Raw genomic sequence first — 10463 nt, forward strand, 5'->3', positions numbered from 1 at the left:
CCGGGGAGGGTGCCCGAGGGCGAGCGTCTGGTGGCCGGGCCTTAGTCCATGGGGCCCGGCCGGGCACAGCCCGAAGAGGAGACATGGGCCCATCCTCCCGCAGGCCCACCACCCGCAGGAGGCGCCATAGGGGTCGGGTGCATTGTGTGCCGGGTGGCGGCCAGGAGCGGAGGCCCTGGCGGACTGACCCCCGGCTGCCAAGACTGGCAATAGGGACATGATACACTCGTATCAGACTTTATTCACGGCAGAGAGAATTTGGTCCATATTGAAATGACGACGTCACGCAGTTACTGTAGATTTCCCGTTTCACCGCTTCTCACAGGTGTTATATTGGATTGAGATCTGGTGACTGTGGAGGCCATGAACTAATAGTCATCTTCAAGAAATCAGTTGGAGATGATCAGTTGGAGCTTCATGATGTGGCACATTATCCAGCTCACAGGAGCCACGTGTGGATAGGCACACTGTGATCAAAAAGAGATAGATATCGTCAGCAGTAATACTCAGCTAGGCTGTGGCATTTAAACGATGTGCAACTGAACAAAGAGGCAAGAAGTGTGCCAAGAAAATATTGTCCACACCATTAAACCACCACCACTGGCCAAAACCAATGGCAAAAGGTAGGAAAGAGCCATGTTTTCAAGTTGTTCACAGCACATTCTGGCCTTCCATCGGGCTGTTGCAGCAAAAATCAAGACTCAAAGACATCAAGACTTAAATCACCCTTTTCTGCAATTATGATGCTCAGTTTGAACTTCAGCACATCATCTTGAGCTTGTCTACATGCCTAAACGATACTGCCATGGGATTGATTAATTACATATTTGCATTAACAAGCGTTTGAGCAGGTGTACATAAAGTGACTGTGAAGTGTATATATGCTAGAAGCCTACAACACAAGGAAAACATTAGAGTGGCCCTTTAAATGCATGTCCCCTCGTGGGTTTTTTTAACCAGATAGGCTGTTAAAAATGTAACTACCTTAAAATGTGTTTAAACTGGGGGAAAGTTACTGTTTTTGAGACAAAGGAAGTCGGTTAGCGCTCTAGAAGACAGGCTTGTTTTTTACAGTGTAACCCTGCTGGATAAATGATGTGTTGTAGGCGGCCACTAGGTGGCGATAGTCACAAAGACTGCTTTTGAGGCGTTGCTTGGCGCCTTTCAAAAGCAAACAACTGGTTCACCCTTTAGTTAAACACTTCTTGGCCATGGCCTACATTTGATGCAATATCAAACGTGTTCGCTTAAAGTGTTTCATAGGAAACTGAGTTGAAATGAGAATAAAAATAAAAATAAAATAAAAAAGTCCAAAAACCACAACCAAAGAGCAGCAGGAACACATGAGGAAAGTCTAGTCAAGCAGGCCATTCTTCTGCTTCTGCACCCTTTACTCTGATGAGGCAGTGTGGGAGGTCAGAGTTCACACTGACAGATGTGTGGGAGGTTGTGACCTGTCTGGCCAGTTCTGCTGCCTGTGACTACAGCTCTGATGTTGGATTTCCATATTTTAAACTGTCAGTAGCATCAAGCTCAGAGTTACTGAGGTGTTTGTGAATCAAATATATTCCCCTCATCTGATTATCAAGCTTAACAATACTTTAGATTAAATTTTTTCCTCCCTTACACTCTTTCTTTTATCTATGAAAAAAACAGTATAAATTGTATCAACATGTTAAAAGACTGCCTTTTCTTTTTATATATGCAGCAGCAGAATAATAAGATGAACTGAAATAATCAGTGGCATGGCCCTTGAGGGCAGAGCCGTTTTCTCTTCCCACTTGTGGTTTTTGGTTTCTTGTTGTCCTCCGCTGCCCCTGACGCCTCAGACTGATTGATTGTTTATGACGTCCGTTTTTTACAGGTCACTTCAGGCCATTTTCCTCATCTGAACTTACTCTGCAGATATTGTGGAATCAGCTGACAGGGTGACTAATAGTAAAGTGGCTTCATGTGAGTGGATATTATTTCATGTCAGTTCAGATTAGTCCTGCTGGGTCACAATACAGAACAAATATGGTTGCTTGAATGAAAAGCATTCAGCATTCAACTCTAAATTGTGCCTAATGCTGTAAATTTGTTATTTTAAGAACGAAATGTTTTACCTGGACGTTTTTTGGTGTGTATCTAGCAGAATGCATGTTAGAAGTTGTCATCTACAAAAATAAATAAATAAATTAAATTAAATTAGTCATTAATTAGCAGCTTTGTTTGTTGGGTTTTTAAAGACACTTACTGGTTGGTTACATATTTTAAAACATTATGAAAATATGAATAGATTTTTTTATTAAAATGGCACAAATGATTTTTTATGCATTATATGTTTAAAAAGTTATTTAAATCCCCATACGATGCTGCTGACTCTAGCAAAACTAATCTGGTTTAATGAGCCTTTGGCTTAAGTTAATGAATTGGGTAATTTATTAAGTTAGGTAATAACTACAATACACAAAGTGTGACAGAGACATGCATGTAAGGCAATTGTTCAGGTTGGGGTCTCACATAACTGAAAAGCTATTATTCATTTAAATCCACTATAACCTAAAGTGTTTTCTTTAATGGCTTTTTCGAACTAAGCCACAGAAAATATCTACATGTATAACCTCACTGTTTTCTGTAGTAAATCCCAGGTCTTCATATTCAACTTTTAGATTTTCTTCAGCTAAATAATATAAATTAAATTAAACAACAATCCCATTAAGACGAAAAGTTATGCACAGTTTCTCACAAGCACAGTCACATACTTATACATTTAATCTAAACAGAGACAGCTGTGTTCAAAGCCACACGCCACTGATTCCACCTTCTCGTGTACATGAGTTGCATGTCTCCTGTTCACTCAGCTAATCACAGATTAGTGTGTGCATGTATTTTTCATAAGCGTGTCTGCAGAATGCATGCATGTGACGTGAGCAAATGTGTTCAGTGTGTGTGCGTGTCCGTGCATGTATGATCACACATATTGTAGATTTACAGTACAGTAGGTCAGTTGGAAAAGATTTGCTCACATGCTCATGGAGACATATTTCTAATATGTCTTTTGTTGTGTTCTCCTGCGTGTATGTGCTTTGCTAGTGTCTTAGCGTGCGTCCTGCAGAGCTCGTGCATCAGCAGGTCTGTGCTGTAACGGTGGACAGATGGGAAACATAGCTGAGACTAATCCAAAGGGGTTAATCCCTTAATAACCAACTACAAATGACTGCAGGTTACCTCACTGATTCCAGCTCCAACATGTTGTTTGTAGTCTGTCGAGCTGCTGGAGCGCCATTAAAGTTTGACTGTGAGGAGAATGCTGACTGGGCATTTATGTGGTTAAATAACACATCGCCAGCTTTGTGCACTGTATTGTGAGTTTTTTTGCAAACACTGCAGAAATGTAGAAGAGCTCACAAAAACAAAAGAAAACAAACACAATGTATGGACATGACCTAAAACATCATCAGAAGTGCAAAAAGTGCATTAAGAGAACCCGTTTGAACAAATGAAGAAAAAATAATATTTTCAGTGATTATTTTATAGAAGAAAAGATGCAATATTGCATATACAAAAGGGTCAAACATATGTGAACCTTTTCTTTTGGTGGCTGATGTGACTCCCTGTGTACCAATGTTTCTGTCATGATTGTATTTGAGTTTCTTTTGTTCAGCTTTTGATTTTATCAATTTTTTTTTTGATTATCTATGTCTCCCTTTGTTTTTACACAGGGACAATAGATTTTATTATTTTTGGTAATAACTCAATTTTGTGTCTCTGGTTCCTTTGTTGCCTCTGTTTTGTTGTCTTGGAGGCATTTCCCCAAACTAACCGTTTCAAATCTGTGATCTTTGATGGTTTACTGCAATGAACTGCAATGAACTAAATCAAAGACATTTAGTGGAGTGAAATCAAGACTTCTACTTGACAGTGGTGTGTGTGTGTGTGTGTGTGTGTGTGTGTGTGCGCGCTAAGTGTTGCTGTCTTGGTGCACGTGGATAGTGCTTGATAGTGTTATAACGCTTTACTGCAAACGTAATGTCTTGTATTTAAAACAAAAAGCCAATTTTGTCTCATCTGTTTATTCAGTAAAGTGTAAAAACTGAGGTTACACCATCATTAAGCATCATTCTGATGGTGGACTGATGATTGATAATAGCCTATATAAAAGAGGCCTTTAGCTTCTTCAAAGCTGCCCTGGGCTCCTTCATGACTTCTGAAGTCGTTGCACATCTTGCCTTTGTGTGAGGATGACAAAACTCTTTAATCTTTTCATCTCTTACACTTTATCTGATTGTTTATTGAATTATCAATGTATTCAATTACTGACTGAATTATTTCTAATGGCCTGAAGAAGGCCATTAGAAATGCACTGGGCTGCAAAAATAAGTCCACAACAGTTGTACAACAGCCCTTGGCTCCTTTCTCTTGCTCTCACTAAACGCTTTCCTGAAGATTATGTTCTTGCTGAATTCAAGCCATACTGAAAACAACATGAACATTTTGAAGTTTATTAGTGTCCAGAAAGCCTGCTTTGTGACTGACAACCCACTACTGCTACAGGCCTGTAGTCTTCCTCGGCTTCACAGCCAGATCCATTCTTTTGACATCTGGTTTCAAAAAGCTGAGATAGCGATAAGGAAAACGCTCACCCACGGTGGCATCATTCATTAGTACATTAGTAGTCTCTTTTTAAAACTTCTAGTGATTCCTTTTATTTGCTTTGCAAAGATCATGCTTTGATAGTTCACCATTCCTTAAATAAAAAGACTTAAACCTGAGTCAGTCAATAACGGGAAACCCCCTGACTCCAATTTATCATCAAATGAACTTTTAATCATAGAGGTCTGCATGCTTTTTAATATTTCCTCAATACAGAAATGCCAAATAATGGAGTTTTCAGTTACCTTCTGCTCCCTTTATCAGCTCAAAAATCTCTTATGAATTTATGCAGAAATATAAAATGCTGTGCCAAAGGGCTTACAATCTCTTTCAGTCTTGCAGCTGCATGATTTTGAATACTTTCATGCATCCATGAATGTCTGTTATTATTTTACCTTTCTGTCCTAACCTTGATTAAATCTCTAAAGCAATGGGGGATACGATATAGTCATTTTGAGTGGAAAGGTACTCTCAAATAAATCTGAAAATTAGCACGTTGAAGCAAATCAACTGGATATCTTCCAAATAATCTGAAAAAAATCACTTTTTCTATATCACTATATAGCTTCTTTGCCACGCACATCAGTGGAAAATACTCCCTTTATTAAATAAACCTGCTCTCGTGAGCATAACTTGAATTTAAGCTGTAACTTTGTCCTCCTTAGATCCTATTTCTATTGATTTAGAAGGGATGTGTACCAAGAACCATTTGTCACTGTACGTGGACCTGTGAGTTTTACTTCCCCCATCTATACTGTTTGCTCACACTCATGGCTAAACTATGTATTTTGTGATGTCCTTCAGTAAATATTACACAATAATCAGTAAACCAGAACGTTAGAGATGAACATCACATTCCAGAGTATCTTAATCATGGTGCGCAAACCTGGCTAACAATTAGCTGGATGCATCCACACGCCGGCTATTTGACCAGCAGGAAACACGTGGGCTTGAAATGAAAGTTTAAGGTTTAAGTAGAAAATCAGACTAATAAAGAGTGTAAAAGTTTGGTTTTTCACTGGTCATTAAAAAAAGATAAAAAGATAAAACTTACACACCTTGGTGCACTGCGGGATATTAAACTGTTAAACGTCCCATCAGTATTGAGCCAGTTTTAATTACAATCAATATATAAGCCCTTATTGCCATCCTGCAAATTGTTACTAGAAAACTTTGAAAATGCAGGTAGCCTCCTCTTCTGTGTTTAATTAACTTTATTGATCAGCGATGTTCCAGTTAAAATATTTATGGAGCACTGTAACAGCTCTGATTTAAAGCTATGGACTCGAACCAACGTGTTTGTGGACCATTAGAGTTCCTTTGATGTCAGTAAAATATTTGAATTGTCTACACACATCTTACAAATATGAATCTTTTTTTAATGTGGAAACAGGAAAGAGACATGCATAATGGCTGAGTCAGAGCTCTCCAACAGCTAGGTGGGAAGCCAACATGTCTAGACTGAATCAGGAGCTGTTTCTCTCTTAGGTAATGTGAATCTTTTACTGTGCAGATCTGCTGAATAACGAAAGGTTAAAGAGCGTGAAGAGTATATTTCTGAGATTTTGATCAAATAAAAGCTAAGAGCTTAGAAACAGTGTTGGGGATATTTCCCATGCTCTCAGCTCTGGAAAACCTTTCTGCAATTGGATTGTGACAAGTGGCAGAACCAAGCCAGTTTTATAGTGGTGGCCAGGATGAGATCATTACTTACGCTGAGGTTAAACATAAACAGATGATTCATTACAGTTTTTCTGCATGACAAATCATTGGTGGCCAAATGATTTGTGGTCACTTCCTGTTACCGGGCATGAGTGCCCTGTTGGAGTAAACCATTACCACGACAATCTTTTTGTGAAAAGCTGAACTGATTAACAAAATGTGGAATTGTTGAATGTTTGGTGATTTGAAATTGGCCGTGGTTTGAACGTGAGCACAAATGTTTGTATGTCTTACAATTAACTCGAAAACAGACTGCAGGGCTGTCCAGGATGTAACCTTGTCTTTCACTGTGTGACAGCTGGATAGCCTGAAGCCCCCGCTGAAATGCATAAGCAGTTTAAGGAATAAATGGGTGGATATTTGTGTAGGGAAAGAAATGAAACTACCATACTACATCGGACAGTGAGAGAAGTTCAAAGCTGGCTGTAGGATGGGGACAAATTTCACAGTGTTACACAGTTTATATGATTGTAGCATTAAATAATGCACAGATCATGGTGACACCTGGCATTCATGGAAAAAGAAAGACAAATGGAAAAGATGGAGGTATCTAGTTGAGTTGTAGCATTAGTTATATCTTCCAGATCTTGTGATCTGCGTAAGCAGGGGGTAGCATGGAAACAAATACGGAAAAAAGACGTGAACCTCTGCTCTACATACTTGAAATTTAATGCCCTTGCCAAGTTTCTTTTTAAAGACAACACAGTGTTCCTGAAATCTCAGTGAGCTGGCAGTGTAATGGGTTTCACTGTTGATTGTTTGGCGTGGCTGTTAGTCAGTGGTAGCCATGGCCACCCCTGGCTTCACCTTGGCTCCACCGGGGATCATGACCACAATTCAACATCGAAGAGCAAAACTGAATTAAGCTTTAGGAAAACAAAATTACAGCCCATTAAATTCAACGGGCACATGATGCATCGCTGAAGTCAGAGTGAAAGGGTACGACTCTCTGTACCCTCCGTTTGGACAAACACGCCTACAGCCTTCTTCCTGTAGCACAAGGGCACAAGATATGGTAATACGTGGTTTAGCATTGCATAACATGGAGCTGATTCATCTCTCACACATGCGCATACCAACACGCACACAGTTCTTCCCTGTGGCCTACTTTCATTTCAGAAGTGCACAACTTTCTTGTGTCCTATTTTAAGGCTATGATGTAAATGCTGTGTATACAGATGTGTGTCTATGTGTGTGCTAAAGTGTGTCACTGAAGTTGGCAGTCCTCAAATCATTGTTCTACACACATCTGTAGGATTAGACACACATACATTGAGTGACCTATTTTACAGTGCTCTGGCGGTCAGAGGCAGCAGAGACTGAATGGGTCATGGCAAGCAACATAACTCTGTCCTGAATGGCAGCCAACCAAGCATGTTCAACAGAGGAGTCATTTTTCTCCCTTTTTCTCTCTCTGGCTTCCTGCAGGCATGCACCAACTCTAAGCCCCATTTGTTGTGTTGCAAATAAAATATGCTACATTTTGTTGATATCACACTTTTATGTTGATTTAATTTAATACTTTGAAGGTGTAACTTTCAAGTTGCAAATTCACTCTCAGCAGCTAATCACGACCCCAAATCTGAATTCAGATCATTAGAGTAATCATAACAGGAAAAGGCACGGGATTTTAATAGCTCTAACAATGCTCAGAGAAGGAACTTGAGACTCTCCTAGCCACCATGTCTAGTCATGCTTCAAAGAGTTTAATAATTGATTAGCTGAATTCCAGAGTTTCTTCAACAATCTCTCTTCTGTGAACCGAGCTAATGTCTGATTGTTTTTGTAGAAAAACAAAATCTAACCAATTGCAATCAAATCAAGACTTTTTGGGGGGCTTTTAGCTCATAATGGTGCTATTTTTCTTTTTTTTTTTCAATTTGACATGCTTAAATCTTTTTATAGGCATTAGAACATTCAAACTTTTGCTATTCAAAGTTTATGAGGACTTGAAGGTAGGTACATTTGTCTTCACTGCAACGCAGCAGCAAGCTTCTTTCATCCTCTTGGCTTGTAAATTTCAGCTCTTTAAGAAGATTTTTTTGATTCTGATTGTATTGGATACCAGCTTGGCATCATTTAAAAATTTGCACATTCTCTTTATGTGGAAAAGGGTTTAAAGAAAGGATTCAGATCCACACATACCAACGCGGAAGCTGAAATACACACTCTTCAGCTTCATCTTCCTTACCCGATCGCTGCCTCTCCCTGCGCTGCTGACCTACATACTGCAGCATCTGAGTTACATAACCAGCCGGGGCTGTTGATCACTGCAGGCAGAGCAGGGCCAACACCCCCTTGCTCACTCTCTTTCATAAACACGCACATATACCTCTCACTACAACTTTTAACTTCTTTCATATTTTATTTTAGCAAAGTTTCTGTCGTGGGTCATGTAGCCACTGCTACTGTGCACACATGGGGGGCAGGTAGGTGAGTCTGTGGCGTTTGTGTCAGGTAAAAATAAACTATAATTTGAAATGAGGTCAACTCAAATCAGAGCTGAGTATCTAGCTCATGAGTCACTATCAGATGTTCTGACTCGGTGGGAATGTTGCAGTGACATTTATCAAGGTGGATATTTATAAATTCCTTAGGAGATTGAATCTCGCAGACAAAAATATCCACCTGCTCAAACTATGGTTATGTAATGAAGTAAAATATATATGCATCAATTACGTCAAAGAATGGATAAACTGTAATAATAAATCTCTCAGAGCTTTCCACTGTGTGTGCATTTTATACATGTATATCTATAAATTTCAGCTGGAGCAAACGCAAACTTGACTCCAGTGTGTAACTGTGCATTTGTGTACTTGTGTGCTACTGACCTGCTGCCTCAGGCAGCAGCAAGAGTGCTTTTTATGAGTAGTTTGCTCAAGTTTATGCTGTAGAGGAATTTGATGTAACTCTATTCTATTCCTTCCCCCTTTCTCTTTGTCTCCCTCCACTCTGAATAACCCCACTCTTTGTCTCTCTCACTCCTCACCCTCTTCTCTTCTATCCCTCCTCGCTGACCTACTTTTACTCTCCTGGCTTGTTTTCACAAGCCTCTGCACAAAGCAGTTTTTACAGCTCAAAGATGTGCTGGGGAAAAAAGGAGGGGATAAGAGAAAAAGAGCAAGCGATATTGATGACAGGGATGAGGGAGGAGAGGAAGGAAATTGGGGGTGGATGGAGCGCGAACTACAAGGCACTGCGGTTTTCTCGGGAATGTCACCTTGTTAGAGTCGGTTGGTGGTTGGTTTAGATAGCTGAAATAAAAACACATCAGTGTCAAATTGCTGAAAACAGGAGGTCACTCTGTGGTCAGCTGCCTACATCCTTATTCCATTTTTGTGAAACTCACATGGAAGCATTATGTGCTGTGGATGCAGCGAATCTGCGTCATAAATTGCACAATGTGAACTACTTAGAGGCTGAAAACATGTTGATGAGATATTTGTTGGGGTCCCTCCCATCTTTGTTGACCTTTTCAGACCAGAGTTGCTCTCTCTTGAGATTCTCTAGCAACTTGGGTGTTCCTTTCACATTGCAAAACCTCTCTATCTGAAAGGTTCTCCTTTTTGTTATGGCTCTTATGTAACCCGTGTCAGTGGCATGTACTCAGCATGCCAGCCTGCTGTTCCCATTAGCTTGTGTTTCATTAACGGCAGGATTGCTCGGAGATGTCAGCATTTAGTTTGATGCAGTTTTCTCCCAAGAGACTTGTGTAACTTGTTTTGGCTTGTTGCACGTTAAAACACTTTTTTTCCTCCCTTTATTTCTGCAACAAAAACAAGAATTGAGCAATTCTGGACAACACCAGAAACAGAATTTATCACAACCTCAACTTTGATTTTCTGATGAAACACAACTTAATGTGCAGTATGAAAATTAATTTCAGCTGAGTATCTGTAAAAAGTCTGACTTTTGGTTCAATCCATCAAGTGAGGCAAGGCTGTGCTGGTGACACATACTTGCTAACCAGTACCTATTTACATATACAATAGCATCATCAATTTGACCTGTGTTCTTTGCAATATTACCTGCAATTCTCTTTTTAGGATTGTTTTTGTGGTAAATTCTTGGCAAAAGTGCCGCTAAATGCTCCATAGTGCTCAAAA

Source organism: Aulonocara stuartgranti (genome assembly GCF_965226115.1).
Source record: "Aulonocara stuartgranti genome assembly, chromosome: 6".
NCBI lineage: Eukaryota > Metazoa > Chordata > Actinopteri > Cichliformes > Cichlidae > Aulonocara > Aulonocara stuartgranti.